This window comes from Ambystoma mexicanum, chromosome 7q (assembly GCF_040938575.1).
Source record: "Ambystoma mexicanum isolate Mex_15411 chromosome 7q, UKY_AmexF1_1, whole genome shotgun sequence".
Lineage (NCBI taxonomy): Eukaryota > Metazoa > Chordata > Amphibia > Caudata > Ambystomatidae > Ambystoma > Ambystoma mexicanum.
Genome location: NC_090941.1, coordinates 67,225,384 through 67,242,953, shown reverse-complemented (window position 1 = coordinate 67,242,953; position 17,570 = coordinate 67,225,384).

Below are 17,570 nucleotides of genomic sequence, written 5' to 3'. Positions count from 1 at the left end.
AGACCCATGCTGGAGAACAACAGTTACAGGTAAGTAACTTGTTCCATACAGCTCGACCAGGACTAACATTTCTGAGAAGTGATGGTGATGCTGCTTGTTTGGCTAAGTAGAATAACGATACAATTTCTCTTTTTACGTTATTCTTTTGATGCCAATTGATTGCTGGGGGCAGTATTTGAGTAGGGGGAATCGGGGGACAACTTGTTGGTCTTTGTGTTCGCAGCCTCGTGAGAATCTGGTTCCTGCGATGGGCCTGGATGCTGCATTACGTTCTCTAGGTTTGAATCCTACATCTTTGCCTGGTATTGTCATAATCGCTGGACTAAGGCAGCCTAAAAATGTAATTGAACGGAAGCTACATGGTTGGATAAGTACATAAACAATATAATATCTCACTAAAAACAGTGATGAGGAATTCGGTTTGTCAATTTATTTTTTGGGGGGTACTTAATTTGGTGGTTGGGATGGCCGGTCTGGTTACAATTTGTATTTGTGTTCGCAGCCTCGTGAGAATCTGGTTCCTGCCATGGGCCTGTATGCTGCATTACGTTCTCTAGGTTTGAATCCTACATCTTTGCCTGGTATTGTCATAATCGCTGGACTAAGGCAGCCTAAAAATGTAATTGAACGGAAGCTACATGGTTGGATAAGTACATAAACAATATAATATCTCACTAAAAACAGTGATGAGGAATTCGGTTTGTCAATTTATTTTTTGGGGGGTACTTAATTTGGAGGGTGGGGGGGGCGGTCAGGTTACAATTTGTATTTGTGTTCACAGCCTTGGGACAATCGTGTTCCTGCGATTGGCCTGAACATTTCTTCGGTAACAGTAAGAATTACACCCGTGCTGTGCTACGAATTCCAGGTTTGAGTCTTACAGCGTTGCTTGGAATACTTTTCATACAGCTCGACCAGGACTAACATTTCTGAGAAGTGATGGTGATGCTGCTTGTTTGGCTAAGTAGAATAACAATACAATTTCTCTTTTTACGTTATTCTTTTGATGCCAATTGATTGCTGGGGCAGTATTTGAGTAGGGGAAATCGGGGGACAACTTGTTGGTCTTTGTGTTCGCAGCCTCGTGAGAATCTGGTTCCTGCGATGGGCCTGGATGCTGCATTACGTTCTCTAGGTTTGAATCCTACATCTTTGCCTGGTATTGTCATAATCGCTGGACTAAGGCAGCCTAAAAATGTAATTGAACGGAAGCTACATGGTTGGATAAGTACATAAACAATATAATATTTCACTAAAAACATTTTCTGTTCTCAACGAAGGGTCCTATATCTCAATTCTGAAAATTGCTTTGCTTAACAGTAAAACTTGCATTCATGTTGCGTTAAACTATCGATGTTTAGACCCACATTTTTGTTTGGACAACTTGCTGTACGGATGTACCAAAGGGTTTGTAAAAAAAATGTCTGCGAAGGGAAAGGGAAGATGCAATGCTATGTGGTCAGATAAGTACTAGATGGCTGGTTATCCTAGTTTATGAAAAATACAATTCTTAATTTTGTATAAAAAAGTGAAGGACTGTTATTTGGTTGTTGATTCCTTGTGAGAGTACTTGAGTTGGGGGCAAGTTGGGGCACAGCTTGTTGGTCTTTGTTTTCACAGCCTCGAGATTATCTAGGGCCTGCGATGAGCCTACAATGGCAATCCTGAAAATAGCTTTGGTAGCAGTAATAATTGTACCTGTGCTGCAATACGGTTTCCAGGTTTGCACCTACAAATTTTTATTGGAATTCTTGTCATACAACTAGTCTAAGGATCAGAGGCAATGTGGTAAGATACAATTCCTCTTTACTTTGGTTGTCAATTGATTTCTTGGATAGTATTTGAGTTGGGGGACAAGTAGAGGCGCACATCTTGTTGTTCTTATGTTTTCACAGCCTCGTGAGAATCTTGTGCCCGCGATGGGCCTGGATGCTGCATTACAATCTCCTCCATCTTTGTCTGGTATATTTGTCATAATCGCTGGACTAAGGCAGCCTATAAAATGTTATTGAAGGGAAAGCAACGCTTTAAAGCTACGTGGTTGGATAAGTACATAAACAATACTATATCTCACTAAAGAAAGTGATGAGGAATTCTATTTGTCAATGTATATTTGGAGAGGGGGGGGCGGTCAGGTTACAACTTGTATTTGTGTTCACAGCCTCGTGAGAGTCTTGTGCCTGCGATGGGCCTGGATGCTGCATTACGTTCTCAAGGTTTGAATCCTACATCTTTGCCTGGTATTGTCATAATCTCTGGACTAAGGCAGCCTAAAAATGTAATTGAAGGGAAGATACATGGTTGGATAAGTACATAAACAATATAATATCTCACTAAAAACAGTGATGAGGAATTCGGTTTGTCAATTTATTTTTTGGGGGGTACTTAGTTTGGAGGGTGGGGGGCCGGTCAGGTTACAATTTGTATTTGTGTTCGCAGCCTCGTGAGAATCTGGTTCCTGCGATGGGCCTTCAATGGATTCCAGATATTTTGTTTGACAACAGTAAGAATTGCACCACTGCTGCAATATGATCTCTAGGTTTGAGGAAATATTGAGTAAATACTTGTCGTACACCTGGACCATGGTTGCATGCTCTCTGCCTGAAATATTTCTGAGGACAGATAGCGATGCTGTTTGTTTGGATTGGATGAGTACACAAACCCAAACCACTTTTCTATTAATATTAAAAACAAAAAAAAGAAATTCAAGAGGAATTCTTAAGATGCCAATTGATTGCTTGTCTGGGGGAGTACTCAATTTGGAGGGGGGACGTTCAGGGTACAACTTGTTTTTGTGTTCACAGCCTCGTGAAAATCTTGTTCCTGAGATTGGCCTGAACATTTCTTTGGTAACAGTAAGAATTGCACCCGTGCTGTGCTACGAATTCTAGGCTTGGGTCTTGCAGCTTTGGTTGCAATACCTGTCATACAGCTCGACCAGGAGTTACAGGCTCTCGGACTGACATTTCTGAGAAGTGAAGGCGCAATGCTGCTTGTTCGGCTAAGTAGAAACCAACACAATTTCTCTTTACGATATTCTTTGGATTCCAATTGATTGCTGGGGGCAGTATTTGAGTAGGGGGAATCGGGGGACAAAAAATGTGAGCCATCTGTTGCATGTGTCTATACCTCCTTTGTATCTGTTTGGTGTGCCTCTGTTTTTCTCATTTGAAAAACGTTTCATACGCATCGTTTAGTTGTGTGGTCGACAACAATGGTGCTGAGTGAGAAGATGATGAAATCAAACCATTGATTAAAAGAGAGTTGGGAATGAAGTTGAAAGGAGGGAAGATGGGCAATCTTTTTTGTGTCTTTTTACAGACCAATCTAGTGTTAAAGTGGCGGCAAGCACCCCAAACATCAGATAAGTGCAGTGACTGCATTCACTAGTAATTTGCTTTCTTCTCGTACTTCTTTCCTTTTTGCCAAATGTGTGTTTTTTCCTGATCCGATGCAGCTAGACGTAGAGCATGTGTGTTTGTTTTGCTTTCTCCTTTTTGTTTCAATAGAAAAGGAATTGAAAACTGCAATCATCTATTGGTTTTGTGCTGGTCATAAGTAAGAAGCAGAATCCCTTTGAGAAACAAAACGTTTGTAAATAAGTAGCAAAAAATGCTTGCAATTGCCTGATCAAGCATCAACGTATGAAAACAAATTGGAGAATGCATTTCAAGTACAGATATCACAAAATCAAATAAATGCCTAGTGCTACAAGTTTACCTAAAGCACGCAAGTGAATTGTATATGTTGAATGAGAAATACCACTCTACAGAAATGTGTGTGTCGGCCGTGTTAAGAATGATCAAAGGAATAAGCAATACCTGCTTTGTAAATGAGTTTGTGCCTTAGGCATGTAGCAGAGCATGCTTCACCAGTGGATTGTGTGGTTACATAAATGGAAGAAAAAGTGGATGAGAGCGAATACCGTGAATAGATCAGAAAAGATGTGCTTGCAGCGCTCTTTGTGTCAGACGGAGCTAGATTCTGTACACCAGGCATCGTCCCCAGCAGTCATCACACAGGTAATGTTAAGCTTGTTGTCTCTACTGGAAATGCATACAACTGTCACACTATTGTGCAACATTGGGGTGTCTTTGAATGTAATGAGCCTGTTTATTTTTCCTGAATTGTATTAGTCAATAATCCAATGGGCTTTTATTATTATATTTAAATCTTTGCATGCACTTGCAGCAACTGCTCAGGCTATATAAAAATGCAATAGTCTTTTGAAATGATGCAATGTTCTCTTTTGACTGGTTGCACTAGAATGCTTGTTTTCTAGCTTTTGTAGTTGTGTTGATGATTTTGGTGAACTTTTTCCAAATTGCCTTAAAGTGCCTTAGTAGAGCTACTAAGTAAATGCATTGGTGACATTTCTCACTTTTGTATTGTTTTTGTGGGATTGTGCATGCTTTCTATATCTTCCAACAGGAACCTTTAAAGGAATACATTTTCTGTTCTCAACGAAGGGTCCTATATCTCAATTCTGAAAATTGCTTTGCTTAACAGTAAGACTTGCATTCATGTTGCGTTAAACTATCGATGTTTAGACCCACTTTTTTGTTTGGACAACTTGCTGTACGGATGTACCAAAGGGTTTGTAAAAAAATATCTGCGAAGGGAAAGGGAAGATGCAATGCTATGTGGTCAGATAAGTACTAGATGGCTGGTTATCCTAGTTTATAAAAAATACAATTCTTAATTTTATATAAAAAAGTGAAGGACTGTTATTTGGTTGTTGATTCCTTGTGAGAGTACTTGAGTTGGGGGCAAGTTGGGGCACAGCTTGTTGGTCTTTGTTTTCACAGCCTCAAGATTATCTAGGGCCTGCGATGAGCCTACAATGGCAATCCTGAAAATAGCTTTGGTAGCAGTAATAATTGTACCTGTGCTGCAATACGGTTTCCAGGTTTGCACCTACAAATTTTTATTGGAATTCTTGTCATACAGCTAGTCTAAGGATCAGAGGCAATGTGGTAAGATACAATTCCTCTTTACTTTGGTTGTCAATTGATTTCTTGGATAGTATTTGAGTTGGGGGACAAGTAGAGGCGCACATCTTGTTGTTCTTATGTTTTCACAGCCTCGTGAGAATCTTGTGCCTGCGATGGGCCTGGATGCTGCATTACAATCTCCTCCATCTTTGTCTGGTATATTTGTCATAATCGCTGGACTAAGGCAGCCTAAAAAATGTAATTGAAGGGAAAGCAACGCTTTAAAGCTACGTGGTTGGATAAGTACATAAACAATACAATATCTCACTAAAGAAAGTGATGAGGAATTCTATTTGTCAATGTATATTTGGAGAGGGAGGGCGGTCAGGTTACAACTTGTATTTGTGTCCACAGCCTCGTGAGAGTCTTGTGCCTGCGATGGGCCTGGATGCTGCATTACGTTCTCTAGGTTTGAATCCTACATCTTTGCCTGGTATTGCCATAATCGCTGGACTAAGGCAGCCTAAAAATGTAATTGAAGGGAAGATACATGGTTGGATAAGTACATAAACAATATAATATCTCACTAAAAACAGTGATGAGGAATTCGGTTTGTCAATTTATTTTTTGGGGGGTACTTAATTTGGAGGGTGGGGGGCCGGTCAGGTTACAATTTGTATTTGTGTTCGCAGCCTCCTGAGAATCTGGTTCCTGCGATGGGCCTGGATGCTGCATTACGTTCTCTAGGTTTGAATCCTACATCTTTGCCTGGTATTGTCATAATCGCTGGACTAAGGCAGCCTAAAAGTGTAATTGAAGGGAAGATACATGGTTGGATAAGTACATAAACAATATAGTATCTCACTAAAAACAGTGATGAGGAATTCGGTTTGTCAATTTATTTTCTGGGGTGTACTTAATTTGGAGGGTGGGGGGCCGGTCTGGTTACAATTTGTATTTGTGTTCGCAGCCTCGTGAGAATCTGGTTCCTGCGATGGGCCTGGATGCTGCATTACGTTCTCTAGGTTTGAATCCTACATCTTTGCCTGGTATTGTCATAATCGCTGGACTAAGGCAGCCTAAAAATGTAATTGAACGGAAGCTACATGGTTGGATAAGTACATAAACAATATAATATCTCACTAAAAACAGTGATGAGGAATTCGGTTTGTCAATTTATTTTTTGGGGATACTTAATTTGGAGGGTGGGGGGGCGGTCAGGTTACAATTTGTATTTGTGTTCACAGCCTTGTGACAATCGTGTTCCTGCGATTGGCCTGAACATTTCTTCGGTAACAGTAAGAATTGCACCCGTGCTGTGCTACGAATTCTAGGTTTGAGTCTTACAGCGTTGCTTGGAATACTTTTCATACAGCTCGACCAGGACTAACATTTCTGAGAAGTGATGGTGATGCTGCTTGTTTGGCTAAGTAGAATAACAATGCAATTTCTCTTTTTACGTTATTCTTTTGATGCCAATTGATTGCTGGGGGCAGTATTTGAGTAGGGGGAATCGGGGGACAACTTGTTGGTCTTTGTGTTCGCAGCCTCGTGAGAATCTGGTTCCTGCGATGGGCCTGGATGCTGCAATACGTTCTCTAGGTTTGAATCCTACATCTTTGCCTGGTATTGTCATAATTGCTGGACTAAGGCAGCCTAAAAATGTAATTGAACGGAAGCTACATGGTTGGATAAGTACATAAACAATATAATATCTCACTAAAAACAGTGATGAGGAATTCGGTTTGTCAATTTATTTTTTGGGGGGTACTTAATTTGGAGGGTGGGGGGCCGGTCAGGTTACAATTTGTATTTGTGTTCGCAGCCTCGTGAGAATTTGGTTCCTGCGATGGGCCTTCAATGGATTCCAGATATTTTGTTTGACAACAGTAAGAATTGCACCACTGCTGCAATATGATCTCTAGGCTTGAGGAAATATTGAGTAAATACTTGTCGTACACCTGGACCACGGTTGCATGCTCTCTGCCTGAAATATTTCTGAGGACAGATAGCAATGCTGTTTGTTTGGATTGGATGAGTACAAAAACCCAAACCACTTTTCTATTAATATTAAAAACAAAAAAAATAAATTCAAGAGGAATTCTTCAGATGCCAATTGATTGCTTGTCTGGGGGAGTACTCAATTTGGAGGGGGGACGTTCAGGGTACAACTTGTTTTTGTGTTCACAGCCTCGTGAAAATCTTGTTCCTGAGATTGGCCTGAACATTTCTTTGGTAACAGTAAGAATTGCACCCGTGCTGTGCTACGAATTCTAGGCTTGGGTCTTCCAGCTTTGGTTGCATTACCTGTCACACAGCTCGACCTGGAGTTACAGGCTCTCGGACTGACATTTCTGAGAAGTGAAGGCGCAATGCTGCTTGCTTGGCTAAGTAGAAACCAACACAATTTCTCTTTACGGTATTCTTTGGATGCCAATTGATTGCTGGGGGGAGTATTTGAGTATGGGGAATCGGGGGACAACTTGTTGGTCTTTGTGTTCACAGCCTCGTGAGAATCTTGTCCCTGTGATGGGTCTAGAATAGCAACCCTGAAGTTTTGTTTGCTAATAGTAAGAATTGCACCCATGCTGCAATATGATCTTCATGTTTGAGACCACTTGTCCTATCCTGGACCAAGGGTTACAGGTCTCAGCCTAAAATGTTGCAGAGAAGGGAAAGCAACGCTTCGTGGTTAGATAAGTACAAACAACAATATGATTTCTCTTTTGTTTTGTTGTTAATTACTTGGGAAAGCGTTTGAGTTGGGGGAGACGTAGGGGCGCTACTTGTTGGTGTGTTTCTGAAGAAGTTGCTTTCAATAGAATAACTACATTTTGTTTTCGTGCTGCTTTCCATTTAGCAAAATGTGAGCCATCTGTTGCATGTGTCTATACCTCCTTTGTATCTGTTTGGTGTGCCTCTGTTTTTCTCATTTGAAAAACGTTTCATACGCATCGTTTAGTTGTGTGGTCGACAACAATGGAGCTGAGTGAGAAGATGATGAAATCAAACCATTGATTAAAAGAGAGTTGGGAATGAAGTTGAAAGGAGGGAAGATGGGCAATTTTTTTAGTGTCTTTTTACAGACCAATTTAATGTTAAAGTGGCGGCAAGCACCCCAAACATCAGATAAGTGCAGTGACTGCATTCACTAGTAATTTGCTTTCTTCTCGTACTTCTTTCCTTTTTGCCAAATGTGTGTTTTTTTCCTGATCCGATGCAGCTAGACGTAGAGCATGTGTGTTTGTTTTGCTTTCTCCTTTTTGTTTCAATAGAAAAGGAATTGAAAACTGCAATTATCTATTGGTTTTGTGCTGGTCATAAGTAAGGAGCAGAATCCCTTTAAGAAACAAAACGGTTGTAAATAAGTAGCAAAAAATGCTTGCAATTGCCTGATCAAGCACCAACGTATGAAAACAAATTGGAGAATGCATTTCAAGTACAGATATCACAAAATCAAATAAATGCCTAGTGCTACAAGTTTACCTAAAGCACGCAAGTGATTTGTATATGTTGAATTAGAAATACCACTCTACAGAAATGTGTGTGTCGGCCGTGTTAAGAATGATCAAAGGAATAAGCAATACCTGCTTTGTAAAGGAGTTTGTGCCTTACGCATGTAGCAGAGCATGCTTCACCGGTGGATTGTGTGGTTACATAAATGGAAGAAAAAGTGGATGAGAGCGAATACCGTGAATAGATCAGAAAAGATGTGCTTGCAGCGCTCTTTGTGTCAGACGGAGCTAGATTCTGTACACCAGGCATCGTCCCCAGCAGTCATCACACAGGTAATGTTAAGCTTGTTGTCTCTACTGGAAATGCATAAAACTGTCACACTATTGTGCAACATTGGGGTGTCTTTGAATGTAATGAGCCTGTTTATTTTTCCTGAATTGTATTAGTCAATAATCCAATGGGCTTTTATTATTATATTTAAATCTTTGCATGCACTTGCAGCAACTGCTCAGGCTATATAAAAATGCAATAGTCTTTTGAAATGATGCAATGTTCTCTTTTGACTGGTTGCACTAGAATGCTTGTTTTCTAGCTTTTGTAGTTGTGTTGATGATTTTGGTGAACATTTTTCCAAATTGCCTTAAAGTGCCTTAGTAGAGCTGCTAAGTAAATGAATTGGTGACATTTCTCACTTTTGTATTGTTTTTGTGGGACTGCATCCTTTCTATATCTTCCAACAGGAACCTTTAAAGGAATACATTTTCTGTTCTCAACGAAGGGTCCTATATCTCAATTCTGAAAATTGCTTTGCTTAACAGTAAGACTTGCATGCATGTTGCGTTAAACTATCGATGTTTAGACCCACATTTTTGTTTGGACAACTTGCTGTACAGATGTACCAAAGGGTTTGTAAAAAAATGTCTGCGAAGGGAAAGGGAAGATGCAATGCTATGTGGTCAGATAAGTACTAGATGGCTGGTTATCCTAGTTTATAAAAAATACAATTCTTAATTTTATATAAAAAAAGTGAAGGACTGTTATTTGGTTGTTGATTCCTTGTAAGAGTACTTGAGTTGGGGGCAAGTTGGGGCACAGCTTGTTGGTCTTTGTTTTCACAGCCTCGAGATTATCTAGGGCCTGCGATGAGCCTACAATGGCAATCCTGAAAATAGCTTTGGTAGCAGTAATAATTGTACCTGTGCTGCAATACGGTTTCCAGGTTTGCACCTACAATTTTTTATTGGAATTCTTGTCATACAACTAGTCTAAGGATCAGAGGCAATGTGGTAAGATACAATTCCTCTTTACTTTGGTTGTCAATTGATTTCTTGGATAGTATTTGAGTTGGGGGACAAGTAGAGGCGCACATCTTGTTGTTCTTATGTTTTCACAGCCTCGTGAGAATCTTGTGCCTGCGATGGGCCTGGATGCTGCATTACAATCTCCTCCATCTTTGTCTGGTATATTTGTCATAATCGCTGGACTAAGGCAGCCTAAAAAATGTAATTGAAGGGAAAGCAACGCTTCAAAGCTACGTGGTTGGATAAGTACATAAACAATATAATATCTCACTATAAACAGAGATGAGGAATTCGGTTTGTCAATTTATTTTTTGGGGGGTACTTAATTTGGAGGGTGGGGGGCCGGTCAGGTTACAGTTTGTATTTGTGTTCACAGCCCCGTGACAATCGTGTTCCTGCGAATGGCCTGAACATTTCTTTGGTAACCGTAAGAATTGCACTCGTGCTGTGCTACGAATTCTAGGTTTGAGTCTTACAGTGTTGCTTGGAATACTTTTCATACAGCTCGACCAGGACTAACATTTCTGAGAAGTGATGGTGATGCTGCTTGTTTGGCTAAGTAGAATAACAATACAATTTCTGTTTTTACGTTATTCTTTTGATGCCAATTGATTGCTGGGGGCAGTATTTGAGTAGGGTTAATCGGGGGACAACTTGTTGGTCTTTGTGTTCGCAGCCTCGTGAGAATCTGGTTCCTGCGATGGGCCTGGAGGCTGCATTAGGTTCTCTAGGTTTGAATCCTACATCTTTGCCTGGTATTGTCATAATCGCTGGACTAAGGCAATCTAAAAATGTAATTGGAGGGAAGCTACATGGTTGGATAAGTACATAAACAATATAATATCTCACTATAAACAGAGATGAGGAATTTGGTTTGTCAATTTATTTTTTGGGGGGTACTTAATTTGGTGGGTGGGGGGCCGGTCAGGTTACAATTTGTATTTGTGTTCACAGCCCCGTGACAATCGTGTTCCTGCGAATGGCCTGAACATTTCTTTGGTAACCGTAAGAATTGCACTCGTGCTGTGCTACGAATTCTAGGTTTGGGTCTTACAGCGTTGCTTGGAATACTTTTCATACAGCTCGACCAGGACTAACATTTCTGAGAAGTGATGGTGATGCTGCTTGTTTGGCTAAGTAGAATAACGATACAATTTCTCTTTTTACGTTATTCTTTTGATGCCAATTGATTGCTGGGGGCAGTATTTGAGTAGGGGGAATCGGGGGACAACTTGTTGGTCTTTGTGTTCGCAGCCTCGTGAGAATCTGGTTCCTGCGATGGGCCTGGATGCTGCATTACGTTCTCTAGGTTTGAATCCTACATCTTTGCCTGGTATTGTCATAATCGCTGGACTAAGGCAGCCTAAAAATGTAATTGAACGGAAGCTACATGGTTGGATAAGTACATAAACAATATAATATCTCACTAAAAACAGTGATGAGGAATTCGGTTTGTCAATTTATTTTTTGGGGGGTACTTAATTTGGTGGTTGGGATGGCCGGTCTGGTTACAATTTGTATTTGTGTTCGCAGCCTCGTGAGAATCTGGTTCCTGCCATGGGCCTGTATGCTGCATTACGTTCTCTAGGTTTGAATCCTACATCTTTGCCTGGTATTGTCATAATCGCTGGACTAAGGCAGCCTAAAAATGTAATTGAACGGAAGCTACATGGTTGGATAAGTACATAAACAATATAATATCTCACTAAAAACAGTGATGAGGAATTCGGTTTGTCAATTTATTTTTTGGGGGGTACTTAATTTGGAGGGTGGGGGGGGCGGTCAGGTTACAATTTGTATTTGTGTTCACAGCCTTGGGACAATCGTGTTCCTGCGATTGGCCTGAACATTTCTTCGGTAACAGTAAGAATTACACCCGTGCTGTGCTACGAATTCCAGGTTTGAGTCTTACAGCGTTGCTTGGAATACTTTTCATACAGCTCGACCAGGACTAACATTTCTGAGAAGTGATGGTGATGCTGCTTGTTTGGCTAAGTAGAATAACAATACAATTTCTCTTTTTACGTTATTCTTTTGATGCCAATTGATTGCTGGGGCAGTATTTGAGTAGGGGAAATCGGGGGACAACTTGTTGGTCTTTGTGTTCGCAGCCTCGTGAGAATCTGGTTCCTGCGATGGGCCTGGATGCTGCATTACGTTCTCTAGGTTTGAATCCTACATCTTTGCCTGGTATTGTCATAATCGCTGGACTAAGGCAGCCTAAAAATGTAATTGAACGGAAGCTACATGGTTGGATAAGTACATAAACAATATAATATTTCACTAAAAACATTTTCTGTTCTCAACGAAGGGTCCTATATCTCAATTCTGAAAATTGCTTTGCTTAACAGTAAAACTTGCATTCATGTTGCGTTAAACTATCGATGTTTAGACCCACATTTTTGTTTGGACAACTTGCTGTACGGATGTACCAAAGGGTTTGTAAAAAAAATGTCTGCGAAGGGAAAGGGAAGATGCAATGCTATGTGGTCAGATAAGTACTAGATGGCTGGTTATCCTAGTTTATGAAAAATACAATTCTTAATTTTGTATAAAAAAGTGAAGGACTGTTATTTGGTTGTTGATTCCTTGTGAGAGTACTTGAGTTGGGGGCAAGTTGGGGCACAGCTTGTTGGTCTTTGTTTTCACAGCCTCGAGATTATCTAGGGCCTGCGGTGAGCCTACAATGGCAATCCTGAAAATAGCTTTGGTAGCAGTAATAATTGTACCTGTGCTGCAATACGGTTTCCAGGTTTGCACCTACAAATTTTTATTGGAATTCTTGTCATACAACTAGTCTAAGGATCAGAGGCAATGTGGTAAGATACAATTCCTCTTTACTTTGGTTGTCAATTGATTTCTTGGATAGTATTTGAGTTGGGGGACAAGTAGAGGCGCACATCTTGTTGTTCTTATGTTTTCACAGCCTCGTGAGAATCTTGTGCCCGCGATGGGCCTGGATGCTGCATTACAATCTCCTCCATCTTTGTCTGGTATATTTGTCATAATCGCTGGACTAAGGCAGCCTATAAAATGTTATTGAAGGGAAAGCAACGCTTTAAAGCTACGTGGTTGGATAAGTACATAAACAATACTATATCTCACTAAAGAAAGTGATGAGGAATTCTATTTGTCAATGTATATTTGGAGAGGGGGGGGCGGTCAGGTTACAACTTGTATTTGTGTTCACAGCCTCGTGAGAGTCTTGTGCCTGCGATGGGCCTGGATGCTGCATTACGTTCTCAAGGTTTGAATCCTACATCTTTGCCTGGTATTGTCATAATCTCTGGACTAAGGCAGCCTAAAAATGTAATTGAAGGGAAGATACATGGTTGGATAAGTACATAAACAATATAATATCTCACTAAAAACAGTGATGAGGAATTCGGTTTGTCAATTTATTTTTTGGGGGGTACTTAGTTTGGAGGGTGGGGGGCCGGTCAGGTTACAATTTGTATTTGTGTTCGCAGCCTCGTGAGAATCTGGTTCCTGCGATGGGCCTTCAATGGATTCCAGATATTTTGTTTGACAACAGTAAGAATTGCACCACTGCTGCAATATGATCTCTAGGTTTGAGGAAATATTGAGTAAATACTTGTCGTACACCTGGACCATGGTTGCATGCTCTCTGCCTGAAATATTTCTGAGGACAGATAGCGATGCTGTTTGTTTGGATTGGATGAGTACACAAACCCAAACCACTTTTCTATTAATATTAAAAACAAAAAAAAGAAATTCAAGAGGAATTCTTAAGATGCCAATTGATTGCTTGTCTGGGGGAGTACTCAATTTGGAGGGGGGACGTTCAGGGTACAACTTGTTTTTGTGTTCACAGCCTCGTGAAAATCTTGTTCCTGAGATTGGCCTGAACATTTCTTTGGTAACAGTAAGAATTGCACCCGTGCTGTGCTACGAATTCTAGGCTTGGGTCTTGCAGCTTTGGTTGCAATACCTGTCATACAGCTCGACCAGGAGTTACAGGCTCTCGGACTGACATTTCTGAGAAGTGAAGGCGCAATGCTGCTTGTTCGGCTAAGTAGAAACCAACACAATTTCTCTTTACGATATTCTTTGGATTCCAATTGATTGCTGGGGGCAGTATTTGAGTAGGGGGAATCGGGGGACAAAAAATGTGAGCCATCTGTTGCATGTGTCTATACCTCCTTTGTATCTGTTTGGTGTGCCTCTGTTTTTCTCATTTGAAAAACGTTTCATACGCATCGTTTAGTTGTGTGGTCGACAACAATGGTGCTGAGTGAGAAGATGATGAAATCAAACCATTGATTAAAAGAGAGTTGGGAATGAAGTTGAAAGGAGGGAAGATGGGCAATCTTTTTTGTGTCTTTTTACAGACCAATCTAGTGTTAAAGTGGCGGCAAGCACCCCAAACATCAGATAAGTGCAGTGACTGCATTCACTAGTAATTTGCTTTCTTCTCGTACTTCTTTCCTTTTTGCCAAATGTGTGTTTTTTCCTGATCCGATGCAGCTAGACGTAGAGCATGTGTGTTTGTTTTGCTTTCTCCTTTTTGTTTCAATAGAAAAGGAATTGAAAACTGCAATCATCTATTGGTTTTGTGCTGGTCATAAGTAAGAAGCAGAATCCCTTTGAGAAACAAAACGTTTGTAAATAAGTAGCAAAAAATGCTTGCAATTGCCTGATCAAGCATCAACGTATGAAAACAAATTGGAGAATGCATTTCAAGTACAGATATCACAAAATCAAATAAATGCCTAGTGCTACAAGTTTACCTAAAGCACGCAAGTGAATTGTATATGTTGAATGAGAAATACCACTCTACAGAAATGTGTGTGTCGGCCGTGTTAAGAATGATCAAAGGAATAAGCAATACCTGCTTTGTAAATGAGTTTGTGCCTTAGGCATGTAGCAGAGCATGCTTCACCAGTGGATTGTGTGGTTACATAAATGGAAGAAAAAGTGGATGAGAGCGAATACCGTGAATAGATCAGAAAAGATGTGCTTGCAGCGCTCTTTGTGTCAGACGGAGCTAGATTCTGTACACCAGGCATCGTCCCCAGCAGTCATCACACAGGTAATGTTAAGCTTGTTGTCTCTACTGGAAATGCATACAACTGTCACACTATTGTGCAACATTGGGGTGTCTTTGAATGTAATGAGCCTGTTTATTTTTCCTGAATTGTATTAGTCAATAATCCAATGGGCTTTTATTATTATATTTAAATCTTTGCATGCACTTGCAGCAACTGCTCAGGCTATATAAAAATGCAATAGTCTTTTGAAATGATGCAATGTTCTCTTTTGACTGGTTGCACTAGAATGCTTGTTTTCTAGCTTTTGTAGTTGTGTTGATGATTTTGGTGAACTTTTTCCAAATTGCCTTAAAGTGCCTTAGTAGAGCTACTAAGTAAATGCATTGGTGACATTTCTCACTTTTGTATTGTTTTTGTGGGATTGTGCATGCTTTCTATATCTTCCAACAGGAACCTTTAAAGGAATACATTTTCTGTTCTCAACGAAGGGTCCTATATCTCAATTCTGAAAATTGCTTTGCTTAACAGTAAGACTTGCATTCATGTTGCGTTAAACTATCGATGTTTAGACCCACTTTTTTGTTTGGACAACTTGCTGTACGGATGTACCAAAGGGTTTGTAAAAAAATATCTGCGAAGGGAAAGGGAAGATGCAATGCTATGTGGTCAGATAAGTACTAGATGGCTGGTTATCCTAGTTTATAAAAAATACAATTCTTAATTTTATATAAAAAAGTGAAGGACTGTTATTTGGTTGTTGATTCCTTGTGAGAGTACTTGAGTTGGGGGCAAGTTGGGGCACAGCTTGTTGGTCTTTGTTTTCACAGCCTCAAGATTATCTAGGGCCTGCGATGAGCCTACAATGGCAATCCTGAAAATAGCTTTGGTAGCAGTAATAATTGTACCTGTGCTGCAATACGGTTTCCAGGTTTGCACCTACAAATTTTTATTGGAATTCTTGTCATACAGCTAGTCTAAGGATCAGAGGCAATGTGGTAAGATACAATTCCTCTTTACTTTGGTTGTCAATTGATTTCTTGGATAGTATTTGAGTTGGGGGACAAGTAGAGGCGCACATCTTGTTGTTCTTATGTTTTCACAGCCTCGTGAGAATCTTGTGCCTGCGATGGGCCTGGATGCTGCATTACAATCTCCTCCATCTTTGTCTGGTATATTTGTCATAATCGCTGGACTAAGGCAGCCTAAAAAATGTAATTGAAGGGAAAGCAACGCTTTAAAGCTACGTGGTTGGATAAGTACATAAACAATACAATATCTCACTAAAGAAAGTGATGAGGAATTCTATTTGTCAATGTATATTTGGAGAGGGAGGGCGGTCAGGTTACAACTTGTATTTGTGTCCACAGCCTCGTGAGAGTCTTGTGCCTGCGATGGGCCTGGATGCTGCATTACGTTCTCTAGGTTTGAATCCTACATCTTTGCCTGGTATTGCCATAATCGCTGGACTAAGGCAGCCTAAAAATGTAATTGAAGGGAAGATACATGGTTGGATAAGTACATAAACAATATAATATCTCACTAAAAACAGTGATGAGGAATTCGGTTTGTCAATTTATTTTTTGGGGGGTACTTAATTTGGAGGGTGGGGGGCCGGTCAGGTTACAATTTGTATTTGTGTTCGCAGCCTCCTGAGAATCTGGTTCCTGCGATGGGCCTGGATGCTGCATTACGTTCTCTAGGTTTGAATCCTACATCTTTGCCTGGTATTGTCATAATCGCTGGACTAAGGCAGCCTAAAAGTGTAATTGAAGGGAAGATACATGGTTGGATAAGTACATAAACAATATAGTATCTCACTAAAAACAGTGATGAGGAATTCGGTTTGTCAATTTATTTTCTGGGGTGTACTTAATTTGGAGGGTGGGGGGCCGGTCTGGTTACAATTTGTATTTGTGTTCGCAGCCTCGTGAGAATCTGGTTCCTGCGATGGGCCTGGATGCTGCATTACGTTCTCTAGGTTTGAATCCTACATCTTTGCCTGGTATTGTCATAATCGCTGGACTAAGGCAGCCTAAAAATGTAATTGAACGGAAGCTACATGGTTGGATAAGTACATAAACAATATAATATCTCACTAAAAACAGTGATGAGGAATTCGGTTTGTCAATTTATTTTTTGGGGATACTTAATTTGGAGGGTGGGGGGGCGGTCAGGTTACAATTTGTATTTGTGTTCACAGCCTTGTGACAATCGTGTTCCTGCGATTGGCCTGAACATTTCTTCGGTAACAGTAAGAATTGCACCCGTGCTGTGCTACGAATTCTAGGTTTGAGTCTTACAGCGTTGCTTGGAATACTTTTCATACAGCTCGACCAGGACTAACATTTCTGAGAGGTGATGGTGATGCTGCTTGTTTGGCTAAGTAGAATAACAATACAATTTCTCTTTTTACGTTATTCTTTTGATGCCAATTGATTGCTGGGGCAGTATTTGAGTAGGGGAAATCGGGGGACAACTTGTTGGTCTTTGTGTTCGTAGCCTCGTGAGAATCTGGTTCCTGCGATGGGCCTGGAGGCTGCATTACGTTCTCTAGGTTTGAATCCTACATCTTTGCCTGGTATTGTCATAATCGCTGGACTAAGGCAACCTAAAAATGTAATTGGAGGGAAGCTACATGGTTGGATAAGTACATAAACAATATAATATCTCACTATAAACAGAGATGAGGAATTCGGTCTGTCAATTTATTTTTTGGGGGGTACTTTATTTGGAGGGTGGGGGGCCGGTCAGGTTACAATTTGTATTTGTGTTCACAGCCCCGTGACAATCGTGTTCCTGCGAATGGCCTGAACATTTCTTTGGTAACCATAAGAATTGCACTCGTGCTGTGCTACGAATTCTAGGTT